We start from the raw sequence: 18,899 nt of genomic DNA, 5'->3' as shown, positions 1-18,899 counted from the left end.
CTCAAAAGAATAAACACAACCCAGCAATCCTACTCCTGGGTATAGTACCCAAAAGAACTGAAATATATATGTCCACAGAAAAACTTGTACAGTACACAAATGTTCATAGGAGCACTATTCAAAATAGCCAAAAAGTGGAAATAACAAGTGTCCATTAACTGATTGATGGATAAACAAAATGTGGCCTATCCATACAATGGACTATTACCTGGCCATAAATAGGAATGACGTATTGATGTGTGCTACAACATGAAGGAAACTTGAAAACATGCTAAGTGAAAGAAGCCAGACACAAAAGGCCACATGTCATATGTTACCATTTATATGCAATGTCCAGAATAAGCAAACCCACTGAGACACAAAGTGGTTACCAGGGGTTGAGAGGAGCGGGGAATGCGGTGTGACCACTGATGGGCACAGGGTTTCCTTTTGGGTTGATGAAAATGTTCTAAATTTAGACTGTAATGATGGGTGCACAAAGCTGTGAATATACTAAAAACCATTTGAATTGTGTTCTTTAGAAGAGTGAATTTTATGGGATGTGAGTTATATCTCAATAAAACTGGTTGTTGTTGCTTTTTAAGCAAGCCAGGTTAAGTTGCCTGGTTTTATGGTCTTGAGTAGGAAGTTTTCTTGGAAAATGTCTCCTGAGTCATGGTGTAAATCCCCTAAATCCTCTGCATTTTAGATTTTGTCTTCCAAGTCAAATACCAAAACCTGTCTCTGCTACAACTAAATCCCAGAAAACTCAAATCAGCACCACTAACAACCTCTACTTCTACTCAGAAATTAAATGGGTGTCCTTCTGTGGACTTTTCTTTCCTAAGTCTTAGCATCTTTGTCCGTTTGTGGCTTCCATCAACCTTAATCTCAACCACTTAGCCTCTCAGGGCCTTAGTTCCTCGACTACAAAATAAGGGGGTCAAACCAAATCACCCTTTCCAGTCCCCCCACTACGGGCCTAGACACACTAAAACCTGGTACGTAGCAAACGTCAATCATCTCAGGGCCTCAGTGTAAGACACCACATGCACCGAACATGCCCTCGTACTCCGGCGATACCAGCACAGAAGAGGCGAACTTAAGGTGTGAGGGTCCACGGGAGGCGGAGATGCTGGAAGCCCCACTGGGTGGGAAACACACGCTGACCTTGGGCACCGCCGCCAAAGACACAGCCCCAGTCCCACCAGGAGCCGTGCCATCTGAGAAATGTCTCTCTGGAGCCACGTGACAAGGATGCGGACCGCTGATTAGGGTAACGCCTCCCCCTGCAGAAAGGAAACAGAGCCCACCTCACGTGGCCACGGTCTGCTTTGGGGTTGTGCAGGGTCCTTTCCGAGTTCAGCCTCGGCTTCTGGAAGGAATTCCAGGGGCGGCCCCGGCCCAAACCATCACACCTCGTGAGCAAAATGCCAGGAGTGGAGATGAAAGGCACGAGGATGTTTCTGGGAGGGCTTTTTCACTTAAACTTTAAAAAAAGAAACTGTCATTCCACCTCCCCGCCACAAAGGGTCTTTTGATTCAAATACCTCCGTGAACGCCCACCCCTAACAGTGGCACCTCTGGCTACTGAGAAGACCCTGGAACAGAGGGGTTGGGAGCAGGCACCAAGGAACAGTAAATGCTGGCCCCGCTGCCCCCCTGCAGCAGAGCGGGCCTCTCCCCACGTGGCACCACACCGAACCCAACTCAACACGGCAGACGGCAACACTTCCAAGAGGAGAGAGGAGGGAAGAACAGGCCAGGGACAGGACACACTAGGTCCACCACTCAACACCACGAAGTTAATAAAGAGGGAGGGTGAACCCCACCCTGTGGCCTGGATCCAAAGCTGTGACCTGGCAAGTGCAGACAGTTGTCCAGAAAGCTACTGTGTTTAAAAAAAAAAAAAAAAAAAAAAAAAAAAAAGGAGGAGAAGGGGGAGGAAGGGGAGGAGAATATATACCTGCATGTCAGAATATCAGAATACACACAGAATAGCCGTGATCATTTTGAAATGTATAGAAATATTGAAGCACTATGTTGTACACCAGTAACTGACATAGTATTGTAGGTCAATTATACTTCAAAAACAAACTCACAGAAAAAGAGGTCAGATTTGTGGTTACCTGAGGCAGCCGGTGGGGTGAGGGGGAACTGGAGGAAGGTGGTCAAAGGTATAAACTTTCAGTTATAAGGTAAATAAGCACTAAGGATGTAATGTACAACATGACAAACATAATTAACACTGCTGTATGTTATATATGTAAGTTGAGGGTGAATCCTAAGAGTTCTCATCACAAGGAAAAAAAATTTTTTTCTTTTTATTTTGTATCTATGAGATTACGGATGTTCACTAAACCTACTGTGGTCATCATTTCATGATATATTTAAGTCAAATCATTGTGCTGCACACCTTCAATTTATATAGTGCTGTATGTCAATTATATCTCAATAAAACGGGGGGAAAACAGAGGCAAATTTTCAATATCATTTTTCTATGTTAATAGTTTAAAAAAATCTAATTCAGTCTCACTGCAGAACCATCACAGAGAAATTCTAAACAGGGTGTTAAAATATGCCTAGTCTCATAAAAAAAAAATTATATATACATATACACACACACACACACACACACACACGCACAGAATAGACTATATCTGGTCATAGTGGTGGAAATGGTAGGAAGGAAACAAACATTTCATTACATCCTCTTTTAAACCTCTTGAATGTTGTTCCATCTGCATATATTATCTATTTAAACACACACACACACACAAGCATTAAGATTTCAATTTAAAGCCAGTCTTACAGGGCAGACAAGCTAATTAGCAATATTCCCCCTAAACCTGCAATCATACGTACTGTGCGGGCTCCCAAACATGATGAAGAAACTGAAGCAGAGCTGAACGATTCCCCCGTTAGCAGTAACTGCTGGCCAGCGCTATGCTGAGCGGTGCTCAGGGTGATCTCACCCAATTCCCAGCAACTGTATAAGATTCTGTCTACGGGTCTGGCTGTGGACGCAGCAATTGCAGGTCTACATGCTGACGCCAAGCCCTGTGTCTGAACACCTCCTGTCCCTCCGCCTTCCCACCCCAGCTTACTCACTGCCTCCTCGTCCAGCCCTCTGCCTGGGGAATGCACGCCCTGAGCTGAAGGCACAGCAGACCGGCCTGCCCATCCTGCAGGGCTCGGGGAAACCCCCTGGCACAAGAAGGGCTTAGTTCTTGGCAACAGGGGTGCGGCCACAAAAAGGCCCAGTCAGCTAACCTGAGCTCTAGTCCTCGAGATGCTGCCAACTAGCTGGGTGCTCCTGCATAAGGCACAGAAAGCCTCACCACGGTGCTGGGAAACAGGCGTTCTGAGGCGGAAGTGGAAGTGGGTGCTCCTGCATAAGGCACAGAAAGCCTCACCAGGGTGCTGGGAACAGGCGTTCTGAGGCGGAAGTGTAAGTGGGTACCACTTGGGGGGGGAGACAGTTTAGTAAAATGATCAAGTCTTAAAAATATATTCTGGGGGGCTTCCCTGGTGGCACAGTGGTTGAGAATCTGCCTGCCAATGCAGGGGACACGGGTTCGAGCCCTGGTCTGGGAGGATCCCACATGCCGCGGAGCAACTAGGCCCGTGAGCCACAACTACTGAGCCTGCGCATCTGGAGCCTGTGCTCTGCAACAAGAGAAGCCGCAATAGTGAGAGGCCCGCGCACCGCGATGAAGAGTGGTCCCCACTTGCCCCAACTAGAGAAAGCCCTCACACAGAAACGAAGACCCAACACAGCCAAAAATAAAAAATAAATAAATTAATTTAAAAACAAAAAAATATATATATATATATTCTGGGACTTCCCTGGTGGTCCAGTGGTTAAGACTCCGCGCTCCCAATGCAGCGGGCCCAGGATCGACCCCTGATCAGGGAACTAGATCCCACATGCATGCCGCAACTAAGAGTCAGCATGCCGCAACATTGCGTACTGAAACGAAGATCCCATGTGCTGCAAAGAAGACCCGGCGCAGCCTAAATAAATAAATAAATAAGTAAATAGATAAATAAATATTAAAAAAATGTACTCCTATCCCTTGACCAGTAATTTCATTTAGGAATTTATCCTAAGAAACTTAACAAAGATAGAAAAAAAAGTAGTATAAGACGTTAGCCCCATCATTTAAAACTGTGAAAAACAGGCAACAAACTAGCTTGTCAAAAGAGACTGGTTAAAGAAATGGTTTCATCCATCTGATAGAATCACGGGCATTCATTAACAATCACGCTGTCAAAAAAATTCTGGTTTTAGTATTTATTTATTTATTTATTTGGTTGTGCCGGGTCTTAGTTGTGGCATGCATGTGGGATCTAGATACCTGACTAGGGATCGAATCCGGGCCCCTGCATTGGGAGCTCGGAGTCTTAACCACTGCGCCACCAGGGAAGTTCCTATCAAAAAATTTTTTTGAAATGGGGAGAAAATGTTACGAAACAGAAACACCTCCACCTCTGAACACCCAACTTCGGAACACTGTACACAGGCCCAAAGCCACATTCCAGAAAGAAAGCGGTCCTACTCGGCCTTTCCAATTGTGCCTGCAGTGAGTCTGCGTGTACTCCACAAACGTTAACCCCATCACATCTGAAAAGAGCAAAGGCAGTGGGCACCACAGCTGCTGTTCGAAGAACGTGAATAGGCAGGCCCCCAGGGTTACAGATGACAATTCCAATAGAGAGAACGCAGAAAGAGCATGATGAATCGTACTTGAAGAGTAGTTTATGGGATGAGCTGATCAACAGAGGAAATGATCCTGAAGGGCTGAGCAAACCCCTGTGAGGTGCCCACGGTGCTGGCCTTTGTGAGGAAGAGGGACGGATGGGTGCAAAGACCCAAGACCCGAGCACCTCCTCAGCCAATGTCTGCTGTGGGTTCAGCAGAAGGCTCGGACCTGAGACCCTAAAGCCGAGGCCAGGTAAAAGTGGCAAAGGTTTTTGTTATTGGTGTTCTTTGTTTCTAAAAGACAATCTGGGAATAAGTCTTTAGATTCGAGCCCAAGAGAATCAGTGTGCATCAAAGCATGAGGAGTCGCCTGCACAGCAACAAATCCGACAGAGTTACGACGCAGATGACACTGTTGTGGGAAAGGTGCGTTCTAGAACACTGACCAGCAAAGGGAAGAAGACTGTCTGGGTTTAAAGCTTCCACTATTCTGTGGAAATACACATGGGTACTGCAAACTTGAACTCCTCCTGGACACTTGCAAACAGTCCAGTTTACATTTGTTAAGTGGTGTGGGACAAGGGGAGGGATTAAGCACAGCATGTATTTGCTAAAACAAATATTTATATGTTCATAAAAGGCTAGAATAACCATCCACTGAAATGATAAAAAGCAGTTATACTTGAGTGGTGGAATCATAGGAGACTTTTTTTTAACCTACTTTTTGTATGTTTTTGCAATTTTGTATTAAGTATGTATAAGTAACTTAATATAACTTGCAATCAGAAAAATAAAAAAGCTATCAATCTAAGACAAATAAGAGAATAATCCCACCAATTTTTCGTCAGTGTTGGATCACAGAGACCGAACAACAGGACGTTAGGTCTGCACTTTCCCTACGTCCCTGACCCTGGGTGCCTACACTCCCACGCCCTCCGCATTCACCTGTCTACCCGCTGCCACTCTTTCTGCCAGCGGCTGCCCTCTACTCTCCACAAGTGCTCTCCACAGTTACAGGTGGCTTCCGACTGCCTTCTCTCACAGAGCATCTTGCTTGACCCCTTCTCTCTGGCATCAAAAGCTGTTGAACAAAATTCTTCAGTATGATAACTCTTAGGGAAGAGGATGAAGTGTGGATTAGGTAAAGAAAGATCAATTAGAAGGGTTTTTCCAACATTCCAAAGGCAATTATGCTAAATGGAATGTAGTATCATAGATTTGGATCCTGGAACAGAAAAAAAGACATTAGTGGAAAACTAATCCAAGTAGAGGTGTGTAGTTTAGCTAATCGTGTGGAACCAACGTTAGCTTCTTGCTTTGGACAAATATACCGTGTTACATAAGACGTTAACGTTGGGGGGAAGCTGGGTGAAGGGTATACCAGGATCTTTGCAACTTTTCTGTAAACCTAAATAGTGTTTATTTTTAAAATGCAATTATGAGGGCATGAAATAGGACAACTATAAGAATAAAAGAAAGATGGGGGACAGACTGAATACATATTCCCAAGGCAGGTGTCTCGCTTCATGTTAATGCTTCCAGGCACCTAAAACACAGCACATCCAAAACAGAGTCCTCACCCTCCGTCCCCACTGCTGTTACTAGAGGGACATCACCTGGTCGTGCCCCTGGGAAGCCCGGGTCTCTGCCACATGTCCCCTCACTCCCTGAATGCTGGGGGACCACGTGTCTGCAGTGAATGGCTATTCCTCTTTCAAATGGTTACTGTTTAATGAGGACAGAGCTTCAGTTTGGGGAGATGAAACAGTCCTGGAGATGGATGGTGGAGAAGGTCGCACAAAAACGTGACTATACTTAATGCTACTGAACTGTACACTTAAAATGGTAAATTTGGGGGCTTCCCTGGTGGCGCAGTGGTTAGGAATCCACCTGCCAATGCAGGGAACAGGGATTCGTGCCCTGCTCCGGGAAGATCCCACATGCCACGGAGCGGCTAAGCCCGTGAGCCATAACTACTGAGCCTGCGCGTCTGGAGCCTGTGCTCCGCAACGGGAGAGGCCGCGACAGTGAGAGGCCCGCGCACCGCGATGAAGAGTGGCCCCCGCTCGCCGCAACTGCAGAAAGCCCTCGCACAGAAACGAAGACCCAACACAGCCAAAAATAAATAAATAAATAAATAAATAAATAAATAAATAAAGAGTGAATGGTGGTCAACATCTGTTCCTCATATTTAAAAAAAAAAGAAAAAAAGGTAAATTTTATGTTATGCATATTTTGCCACAATAAAAAACAAGAAAACGTAATGGCTCCTCAACTCGCTCCTGACCATCCCGGCACCTGGCCTGCCGACACCCACTGCTGCAGCCCTGTCAGTGCTACACGTGCTTTGCTTCTTACTCCCCAGAAGCCTTTCCTGCCCTTATGCCCCGCTGAACAAACCTTCCCCAACACCCATCCACCTCTCTATCCCCATGAGCCTAACTCAAAGCTTTACGGCTGCTGTCTCATTCAACAGGGTCCTAATTTCACTTGGGAGCTGGGTCCCCAGGTCAAACTGAGCATCATCAAAATTATCCTTGAAAAATCCCTGACGCCATCACTAAGTTCAACACACCAGCTTTCCCTCTGAAGTCCTTGGGTTACACTCAGGGGCCATTCTGTTTGAAAAATCAGTACTTTCAACACTCTGCGTGAGCCATGCATATATATATGTGATGTGCAAATTAAACGTACAGAAGACACAACTCACTTGCCCTGTATGTAAAAGCCTCCTAACTGGTCTCCAGGATCCCCAGCTCCCCTACCTAATCCATCTTGTGAACTGCTGCCAGATCATTCACTCATTCACTGCAAACTTTGAAGTGGCTCCTCATTATGTAAAAAAAAAAAAACAACCACAAAACAAAACCGGAAACAAAAAAACCAAACTCCTGAGTCTATCATTCAAAGACCTTTATAAACACAGAGCAAGTGCGATGCAGTCTCTGAGGGGCAACTGCCTGGCGTAACCCAGGCTCTCCCACTCACTACGTGACCTTGGGCAGCCTCAGACCCGCCCTCATCTGTTCAATAATAACACCTGTTCCACAGGGTTTTCCCACATGAGCTAACACATGTAAAGTGCTTACAACAGTGCCTAGAACTCAGCAGGTGCACGAAAACGTTGACTGTTATTATTTGCAATCAGATCCAAGCACATTTGCTGCCACTCTCTCTCTCACCTGCCTTCTCCTCACCCCCACCTCTAGCTCGGCAGTTCTCAAAATGTGGCCTAGGGATCCCTGAGGCCCTTGAAGGAGGTCCAAAGTCAAAACTTCCTCAAAATACTATTAAGGTGTTACTTGCTCTGTTCACTCTCGTCCTCTCACAAGTCTATGGTGGAATTTTCCAGAGGCGCCATGATGTCATGATGTCACTGTTCTGATGGCTAACAGAATGTGTGCCTGGGCATTCCTGAGTTTTAAATTTTGCTTAAATTTCTTATATGGTAAATATCGATACAACCCATATAAATGAAAGCTCACTGGGGGCCTCAATAATTTTTAAGTCTAAAGGAGCTCTAAGGCCAAGTGAACTATCGCTCCGGAATGTTGCCCAAACTTCCGGCCTCTCTCGTCTTTGTTCACATTGGTCTTCCCACTTAGGACACCCTTCCCTCCCAGCACTGTGATTCCAAATTCTTACCTTTCAAGAGCTAGCCCAAAACCTGCCTCCACGAAAGCTTCTCCTAATGCTCTCCCACCAAACTCCCTTGAGTGTTCGCTGCACCTTCAGATGGAACCTTATGTGCGCTCCTTCATTCACTCATGAAACAAACATCAGTGCTGCTTTGGGCCAGTCCTGTTCTAGGCACTGAGAACAGAGACGTTTCTGACCCCTTACTTTCTGGTGGGGGAGACAGCAAAGAAGGAAATGAAGTAATAAAATCTCAGAGACTGCTAGGTGCTATGAAGAAAATAAAGCACTCTAAGGGGTTAGAGCGATGTTGTTCTATCCTATCAGACTAAGTTTCTTGATCAGTGCTATCCGATACAGTAGCCGTTAGAGAAAGGAAAATGTAAAATATTTCAATAATAATTTTTATACTGATTACACGTTGGCATATTTTTGATACATTGGATTAAAATACATTACAATTAATTTCACCTGTTTTCTATTTTCTTTTCAAACGTGGCTCCTTATTAAGGTTAAAATTACAAGACGTGGCTTACATCATGTGTCCATTGCTCAGGACCCTTCCAGAGCACAGGCTGGCCCACTGTGGCTTACAGGCCAAATCCAGCCTGCTGCCTCTTTTTTAAAGTAAAATCTTATTGGAACACAGCCCATGCCCATTTGTTTGCTTATTGTCTCTGAATGTTTTCACACTGCCACAGCAAAGGTGAGTAGATGTGAAGGAGATGGTATAGCCTGCTAAGCCTAAAATGTTTCTACCTGGCCCTTTATGGAAGTCTGCTGGCCCCTGATCTAGAGGGCAGGGTCTGGGACGGGGTTCTCCACCTTCCACAGCACTCAGCAGTTGCAGGGGCAGCTGTGTACCCAGTGCAAAGAGCCCGAGGGATCTCCCTGGTGGTCCAGTGGTTAAGAATCCACTTCCAATGCAGGGGACTCGGTTCAAGGGGAACTAAGATCCCACATGCCTTGGGGCAACTAAGCCCACGCAAAGCGATGAAAGAGCCACGAAAGATCCCGCGTGCCACGAGCAAGACCCGACACAGCCAAAAATAAATACATTAATTAATTAATTAAAAAAGAAAGAAAGAAAGAGAAAAGAGCCCAAGTTTTGGCAGCACAAACATTCCAGGCCGGCCCCTCACTAGTCGTGTGGCCTCGAGCGAGTTACAGCCATCCTCTCGGTTTTAGTCTCTTCCTCTCTAAAATGGGGACGCTGGCCACTTTCGGGAAAGAGAAAGATGACACACGCAAAGCAAGCATTACACCGCCTGGCACACAGCAGGCAACCCGCTGGTACAGGCTGGATAAAGGATAGCAATTTCAATCATTTTTCTCTTGGACTGGTTGCATTATACTCATAACAACTGTCATATATTTACACCCTAAAAAGAAATTAAGTCCAATGAAACGTCTTAGCGACAGCTGTGTATTAATATTGGTCAGTAGGCAAAAGGGTAGTGGGGAAGAAAACAGGTCTTTCTACCACTATGACCTGAAAGCACTGTCTGGTTTTTAAGGGCAACTTAATTTCCCTTCCCTCCTGTGGCCCCATCTTTTGACAATTTCTGGCATTAACACTGCTACCAGAAGACTAAGCAGAAGGGAGACAAAAACCTCAAACCAGTTGTATATACTTAAAACTTGGTATGGGGGTAGATTAAAAACTGAACCTATTGACATCAACAGAGTTTTTAAGGACCTGCATATCAGTCCAATTCAAAGGGTAGTTAGTCCCAACGAGCAGAATCTGCATCACAGGGAGCATATTAGACGTGCAGGTCCTCAGGCCCACCCACCCCAGTCTGACTGTTTCAGAAGAATCTGCATTAACAAGAGCCAGGTGATTCCATGCAATCAGCCTTTACAAGTGCCGATCAGGTACCATTTACCCACGCTTTCCCCACTCCCCCACCACTAATAAACAGGGATGGTTAGATCCATTTTTAATTGAAGGAGTTACTCACTCCTACACGTGAGTCACTCAAAATATAAGCTTTCACAGAAAGCTCTCTTTCTCAAGAAGCATCCAACCCAGGGAGAGAACCCGATTGTGTCGTCTAAGTGCCACGGGGCTTGAGACGCAAGAAACAGCGCAACTGATTTGGGGAAACAGATTAGCTGGAGTCACCTGAAGAGGCTGGAGGCTATGTGAAACATAGGTGAGGAGCCTTGAAGACAAGCTAAGGCATGACAAGCGGCTGGGGGGTCACCCAGGGGGGTCAGCCTGGGGTCCCGGGTCTAGAGGCAGGGAGACCAGGAGAGGAGTCTGGACACGAGGCAACCAGAGAGCAAACCAGTGCAGGAGAAAGGACATGCAGAGGATGCAAGAGGCATTTCGAACAAAGATTTAATGACAAATTAGAACGGGGGCCTGACACCAAAGGTACAGACAACAAAAGAAAAAACAGACAAATCTGGGCTTCATGAAAAATTTAAAACTGTATGCATCAAGACATTACCAACAGAGTAAAAAGGCAACCCAGAGAATGGGAGAAAATATTTGCAAATCACGTATCTGATAAAGGATTAATATCCAGAATACAGAGAGAACTCCTAAAACTCAACAACAACAAAAAACAAACAACCCAATTCAAACATGGGCAAATGACTTGGAATAAACGTTTCTTCAAAGAATATATACAAGTGACCAATAAGCACATGAAAAGATGCCCAACATCGCTAATCATTTGGGAAATGCAAATCAAAACTACAATGAGATATCACCTCACACCCAGCAGGATGGCTATTATCAAAAAATAAATAAATAAAAATAACAAACTAGGATATGGAGAAATTGGGACTCTTGTGCCCTGTTGGTGGGAATGTAAAATGGTATCACTGCTATGGAAAAACAGTATGGCAGTTGCTCAAAAAAGTAAAAATAGAATTACTATATGATCCAGCAATTCCACTTCTGGGTAATATCCTAAAAGAACTGAAAACAGGACCTCAAAGAAATATTTGTACACCCATTTTCATAGCAGCATTATTCATAAGAGGGAAAAAAAATTAGAATGGGAGCCCAGAAAGGTAAATTTAAAATGATCCCAAATGTTCTGATTTTTAGAAGATGTACACTTGAGTATTTAGAGGTGACCGTCACCATGTCTGCTACTAACTTACCAATGGCTCAGGAGGAAACATATTCGCAGACTCTCACACACACAGATAAAGCAAACTTGGCAGAAGGTTAACTGCTGACTCATGATGGTTGGTAATTAGTAATCACTGGACTAGTCGTCCAACTTTTCTGTATGTTTGAAATATTTTCATAATAAAAAGTTGAGAAAAGGAATTTTTAAAATTCCATAGATTTGGGGTGGGGAGGGCAGTTACACGTGAGAAGTCTGAGGCTCTAGATGACAGGACAGGGCTAGCAAGTAAGCAGTTGGGAACGTGCTATGGACGTGGAAGTCGTGTAAATGCAGGTACCAGCTGCACTGCAGGAGCCGATGAGAGCACTGAAGAAAAGACAGGAGGAGAGGAGAATCTCTGAGAGAGGTAAGGGGAAAAAAGGTAAAAGAGAGAAAAATTCACTACAGCCAGCATAGTGGAACCCAATGGAAGAAAGGTTCCCGTAGGAGGGTGACGGACCGTATTAACAAGGCTGGCAGGTCAAAAGGACAGGAACTGAGAAAAAATCAGTGAGTACAATGACCAGGAATTCACTAGTCCTCTGTGACCTTCCGAAGAGCTGTTCACGCCCAGTGGTGTGAGGCCAGAAGGAGAAAGGCTTGGGGTGTGCCAGCCACAAGGAAACGGAGACACACACCCCTTCTCATCACGGGGTGCTGGGGTGCCCCCCAAAGCACACCGGGGTGGGCGAGATGCTCTTTCTTCCTCATCTTGAAGGTGATATCATCAGCCTTCAGGGCCCTCGAACTCCCTTAAGTAATTAAACAGAGCAGACAAGTATGAGGATGCTTTCGACACGGAGAATGTCACGTCCTGATGCTGCCAGAAGCCACACAAGAGACACAGATGTGTGTGTGTCTGTACTCCTTCCCACCTGCACTTACGGGGGGCCAGCAAGGGCAGTCCCGTGGATATGCCTGTCAGGACAGCTTCACTAGCCCTCATCACACAGCATCTCCCACAAAAAGGATCAAAATTAAAACAAGGAGGAAGAACCTCATCAGAGCTGCGGAGTGTGAAAGACCAGCCCTCTGCTTGCAGGATGCAAATGAAGAACACGCTTAAGACTGCAGGAAATCTCTCCAGGAGCTGGGGGGTTTCATTTTATTGTTGAATAGGATTGACTGCTTTTTCTTTTTCTTTTTTTTTTTAAAGCACTACTCAGTTAAACTTTTTTAACTGCTCAGATTGTCATAGTTAGAATGAATTTTTACCAGATATAGTTATGCTATCAATTTAAACCAGAAGTGACCTGGTAAGTGTCTTACTCCTTTGACCTCGTTGCAGAAAATAAAATGTTTCCGTCTCTCAAAATATGCAAACCAAAAACCCCTCAACCAGTCAACTGGATTTAACCCAAAAAGGACATGCATTCCAGCACTCACTGCCTAGCTGAATACTTCTGAACAATGTATCATTTGCCTCAATGTTTAAATCATAAAAAGTTTTTCACAATCCTGCTTCAGAAGAACACAGTATACCTGTGGACAAAACTGACCAAAAGATCCATTCAACACAGTCAGCCTGCACTGAAGGACATGAATTCCTCAACCGCAGAGAGCAGCTGAAGAGCAAAACAAGGGCAAATAAGCTTGAAGTAGATAAGTGCAGAGCGTTACCCATTAACATGATTCAGTTCTATTCTGAACTACAAAAAATTCCAGTAAGCGTTTTGCTCTTCCCTGTCTGTAACCACACGTCAGGTGGTTCCTAATAAAGCCCCCTGAGGCTGGCGGAAATGTCAGCAAGAGAAGCAATTCTGAACGTGTGTCCCTGCTCAGTAAGAGCTGCCACTGTGGACGCAGCAGCATGAAAACCTCGACTTTCTCAGGGCTTAGCATCGAGTCGCCAGGCCAGTGAAGCCTCAGGGAGGAGCTACAGTTAAAAACACCAAACCGCTAGTAAATACAAGTGACAGCATCTTGTAAACCGAAAAGCACTTTGTAAACGGTCCTGATGGCCATTTCCCCCTTTTGAGCACCCTCCCACCCCGATCCAGAAGCAGCCTAAGCTCTGGGCCGCAAACTCTGAAAGTTCTTTCAATCGGAACAGAAGCACGGATTATGTCTTCCAAGGGTTAAGGCTTTTTAAAAGAGAACCCACTCATCATCGAAATCGCCCTAAATTCAACTCCGAGGGGACCACAGGGTCAGCTAACACTGATCACGGGTCCAGCATTGTTGTGATGGCAATTCACGTCACACACTATACCTGCACCCCTCTTGTAAAGTACTGGCCCCACAGATGTTCCACTGGAGTCCATGAGGCCCCCGGGTAAAACAGTAAAAAAGAGGAAAAGTTCCTTTCAATAGAACAGGAAAATGACAAAGAAAAAAGTAGAAATACCAGTGATGTGGGGATGGGGAAAGCACTAAAAGACCTTCAATGTCCTAAAGCAAAAACAGGTGGGGAGCAGAGTCCGCTGGGAAGCTGACAGGAGAAGGGACTGGGACCGAGTGGAATTCAGCCTCTCTCCCAGGCGTCCTTCCGAACCTGAACCTGACTCGTGACTCAGCATTCCCAGCCAGAGGGTGACAACAGCAGCAGGAGAGGGGGCACGAGGTCAAGCTGGATTTCCTAACACCAACCTTTTCTAAGACAACACAGAAAGACCAGTTACTCAGACTTGCTCTGCTGCAGGAGATGCAGGTGGGGAATCAGACTTACAAAGGTTCCTTACACTCAACATCTAGGGGTGTTCACAGATTCTCCGGAAATGAAATGTGTTTTCTGACCATGATTTTGATAACGACCGAGGGGCTAGGGAATGACCACTGTAGAAGAGAAGCGCCCTGTAGCGCCAACATGGTGTTGCTCCCACACTCCTGCTCCCAGCCGCGATCGCCCCCCTCGCGGCCACGGGCCCACCGTCCACCCATCCCAGTGCCCTGCCTTTCTCCTCACCTGTGCTTCCCTCCTACTCCACTATGACTTCTAAGTGTGCAAAGACTGGATGATTAATGCCAACCACAGGGTTTGTGACTCATGTTTGATTAGGGAACTCGATATAGTAACGACCTATGAATCCTCAGATGACAGCAAACTATATTTACTTCCATTTGTATTTGGGTTCCTCCACTTATTAGCAGTGTGACACTGGACAAGTTACTCAACTTCTCTGTTCCTCAGTTTCCTCCTCTGAAATACAGGGATAATAATAGTACCTAATTCACAGGGGTACTGTAAGCATTAAGTGAGCAATACACGTAAGTGCCCAGCACATAGTACCACAATAATGAGAAGAACAAACATTATGTAATCCTTAAGTACAAAAGCAATACTCTGCCATCCCTATAATTCATAATCTCATTACCTGTCTTTTGGGAATTTCAAAAGATGCCTCCTAGATTCTGGAAGATATACATAACATACATACACACATACACACATACATACATACATACATACATACATACATATTCATTCCCTCCCCCTCCTGGAGGTTGGTGGACTTCGGCAGACGTTACTTTAAACGTGCACTACTGAATTTCTTATAAAGTAACAGAGGAGTGAAGATCATGAATATTTATAGAAGAAGCTTAATAAAGAAATCAAATCTATAATCCACCAGATCACAAGCAACAACATCATCAAATAGGAATTCCTACACCCCTGGAACAATCCCCTGTGGTGCACCTTTTGCTTCTCTTTCGAGTGGCATCGCCCTATGACACGCGGACGTGATCTCCTGAAGGGACGGGGCTGGCTCTGTCTGATGGACATCAGGATGGTGTCTGCTAGTAGCCAAGGGGCTGCTACGGGCACCACCTGGCTACACTTCTGGTTATTCCCCCTGTGCAGGCTCATTTCAGGGGCTACAAAGACAGACCTCATATTTTATTGCAGAGAGACAAAATGAGGCAGTGACAAGGCCAAGGTCATTCAGAGTAGGTGACAGACAGGAAGAGCACCCAAGGGTTTTGACTTCCAATCACAGGACACAAACACACGCCCTTCATCTGGTGAAAGTGCCCTTGAGTCAGGTGGCGAGCCAGACAGAGGCACCACGAAGGCACGGAGGCCTAGGAGTTAGAAACCAGAAGCCAAGGGACGAAGACTAAAATCACAGAACAACGGTGAGATGCCACAAGCGCTGTGATCCTACCTGAATAAAATGTAATTAGATGCACTTAGTCCTGCATCTTGGTTAACCTTACATCACTAAGAACAACTGCTTTTAATGGGCCCAGCACCTGGACAAGCGAGGCAAGCAAACTTCTCATGCTGTGATGCTACACTTAAATAGCTTTCCCCATGGAAATGATGGCCTGAGTAGGAGCCAAAAATAGACTGAAAAGCCAATTCCTGACATCAGGGATGCTACACACACACACACACACACAACATCTCACAAAAGCAGGATGATCATGAACAGACAGCTTTAATTTAGAGACATTAAATTTCAAACCAGGCGAGACGCTGAAAGTTGCGGCAACTGAGAGCAAAAGACAACGCACAAGAGATGGGAAAGCAAAGGAAAGCTAAAGCAGTGTAAACAGGAAGGCCCTAAACCTGGACAGACAGACAGCAGTTAGCTCTCTTCCTTATAGGGGCCACTCTGTCCAACCATCTCACGTGGAGACCAGAAAGACCCACCATGTCTAGCCAATGCTCAAGAAGGGGAAGAGGCCATCGGCATTTGGCTTTATTCCAAAAATTTACTCAAAGGATGACCACTGATGGGGATGGGGCAAATCTCCGCATAGGAGACCCGTGGCCAAATGGGAAAAGTTTCAAGTAGATAAATCAGCTACCATACTGAAGGGGTCAGGAGCTCAAGGAAAGGAAGGAGCTCAAACTGCGTGCTTCTTTTAAGTCCTAAAGAAGCTTAACTTTGGCTGCTTGAAGCCTCAGGAGCTGGACCATAAATTCCAGTTTCTAGGAAGAACTACTTATTTTATTTCTGAGGATAATTTTCATGGTAGTGGCCAGGAGGGGGTAGGACTTGTTGGCCAGCCTCTTCATCTCTCTCTCTGAGTTTTCTGAATTTGTTCATTAAAAACTTAAAAGAAATCAAGAGACTAAGATTACTCACTGTCACCGTACTAACATGAAAGCTGCAAAAACACTCCACAGCCTACTAAACAATCCACACTAACAGGACACTATTTATAATATGCCAATAGGTGGCAGCTTTAAAAAGAATTAAGTTTCCCAAGATTGTCACTATTTGATTCTATCAATAATTGGCTTCTCAAATCTCATAACCAGATTAGTGGTGGACCAGGAATCAGAACCTAAATGCTCAGTCTCGGTCTAATGGTCTTTCCCTTACAGCACACCGTCACCTCAATGGATTTATAAGGAGTGCGAGGTGAGAAGGAAAATCTTCCTAAACCACAATGCTGCAAGGCCCCAGGACCCACCCCATCACCCTAGTGGGTGGTCAGGAGCAAAGCAAGAGAGACATTCAGCTGACCAGGGTCATCTGTGCCTACGGCTCAGGGTAACGGAGAGGTACCTATCAGGTATAAACTTGCCTCTCCCTCCCAAATAAGCCTATTCTCAAATCCTAAAAGCAGCAGTGGGTCCTGCCATCCATGAGTAGACACTACATGTCACCACTTCCTAGAATTCTTATATCCCTTAGCTTCTGCCAAGCTCAGAAGCTGCAGAAACTACAATGGCAAAGAAAACATCACCACTGGAGCCACGATGGATTTCAACAAATTCAAAGCAAGTCAAGAGGACAGCTTCAAAATATATCCAAGCTGGCGCCTTAAAGCTATTTTCTACTAAATTCCAAGATAGGTATTTTAAGTCAAACTTCGTATAATTACACATGGTGGGGGGAGACAGACTGAACATAACTGTAAACAAAGTTAACCACCAGTGTCAAGATGAACAGGAACAACAACTGATAAACATGGCAGCTCCCGGCAATGAGCTAGGCCTGCCTCCCTGAGTCCCAGGGCAGGAGGTCATGACAGAGTAAAACGAGTTCTGTTCCAGAAGTCATAAACCTTTAGAGAAGATGGTTAGGGCAAAACATTTTTTAAGAACCCACGGGAAAACGCTAGCAACCATTTGCTAGTGTGACAATGCACAAACACAGCGTAAAGAGCAAAAATCTTCTCTTCCCAACACGGCAATACTGGTGGTAATTTTGAAGAAGCATTCTGCTGCAGAAAGTAATCTTTTCCACATACTTTTGCATGAACTTACCATTTTCTCTCTGAGTCAGAGAAACTACCGCCTGATTTGTATTTCTCTGAGGGGAAGCCAGGGGTCCTGCGTGCAGATTTCTGTGTCTGTGGATGCCCGTGCACTGGCCAGGAAAAAGACCTCGCTGGTATCAGCAGTCACTTCTGCCACTAGGAAATGGATCACAGGCTCTTCCTGGGAGTGAGGCCTTTTTCCCCGCCTGAGCTGTCATCACAGACCCCTTGTGCAGGTCACCTTTGTCTCCCAGGGTGTGAGAAACCCAGATTAATTTCTAAAGTGCCCTCCCCTGAAATCACACCACTCAACATCCCAGGCAGCTAAACCAGCTCAGGCCTGATTCCTGCTTCGAAATGTTTTCTTGAAGGAGAGGAGGAGGAGATGAAGAAGGGGTGAAAAATACAGGGGGCGTGTGTGTCTGTCTGAATCACTGATAGGAATTCACACTCAAGAAAACAAGTCATGAAAACCACCAAACCAACCTTGGTTCACAGTTTCAGGTTATGACGATGAACGCTTTTTGCAGTTTTGTAAAACTGCAATATTCACCAACATCATAGGGAAGTCTGACGTTTCCTTAATGGCCTCAGGTTAAAAAAAAAAAACCCTTCAGGTTTCCAAATGGGTGGCTCTCCTCCATCCATGGTTCTATAGTATTTTTTTTTTTCAAGAAGTCCAACTGTACTTAAGAGTCATCAATGCCAGTCAGCAGCTGTCACATCCCTCCCTGCTCCCCCAGTACTATTAATATCACGACTCTGATTGTTAATGATTTACTCAAAGTTCCCTGCAGCAATTAAAACGAGGCAACAAGGTAAAACACAAAGGAGTTGGTTTTCTTCACCCATAATAACGCATTCTGTAATCTAGTGAACTTCTTGGGGTTTTATGTCGGCCGCGATTTTCACTTCTATCTTTGTTTTGGAATGCCACAACCCCTCCCTGCACGGACCGGACCGGCACGGCCTTCCTTTCTGGATGCACAATGCAGCATGTAGCTCCTTGGGGGTCAGCAAAACGCCGCACTGGTGTAAAGCCGAGAGCCCCAGGAGTTCCCCCCACTAAAGTGGGTCCACATACACGATCTTGAGGCCGACACCGCAGCCTAGTACGGCTTGGAAGTCCTCCGCGTGCGGAAGCCCGGGGCCCGGTGGCCCAGGGCTAGTGCAATGACTTTGCACCGGAGCGTCCCCTCCGCTGAGGCTTGTCCTCCCACCTCGGCCCACTGCAGTTGCACCATTCCGGGCAGCGCCCCGCACATCTCCCCTCCTACCCTAGGGCT

General features: G+C 45.6%; 1 protein-coding gene across 2 annotated transcripts in view; it reads right to left on the bottom strand.

Moving 5' to 3' along the window:
* Nucleotides 1–18,899, bottom strand: part of UBE2O (ubiquitin conjugating enzyme E2 O) — a 57,617-nt gene that overhangs the window by 38,132 nt on the left and 586 nt on the right. The window lies entirely within an intron of this gene.

Source organism: Balaenoptera acutorostrata, chromosome 20 (assembly GCF_949987535.1).
Source record: "Balaenoptera acutorostrata chromosome 20, mBalAcu1.1, whole genome shotgun sequence".
In the NCBI taxonomy this organism is placed as follows: domain Eukaryota; kingdom Metazoa; phylum Chordata; class Mammalia; order Artiodactyla; family Balaenopteridae; genus Balaenoptera; species Balaenoptera acutorostrata.
This window is presented reverse-complemented; position numbering and strand designations above follow the sequence as displayed.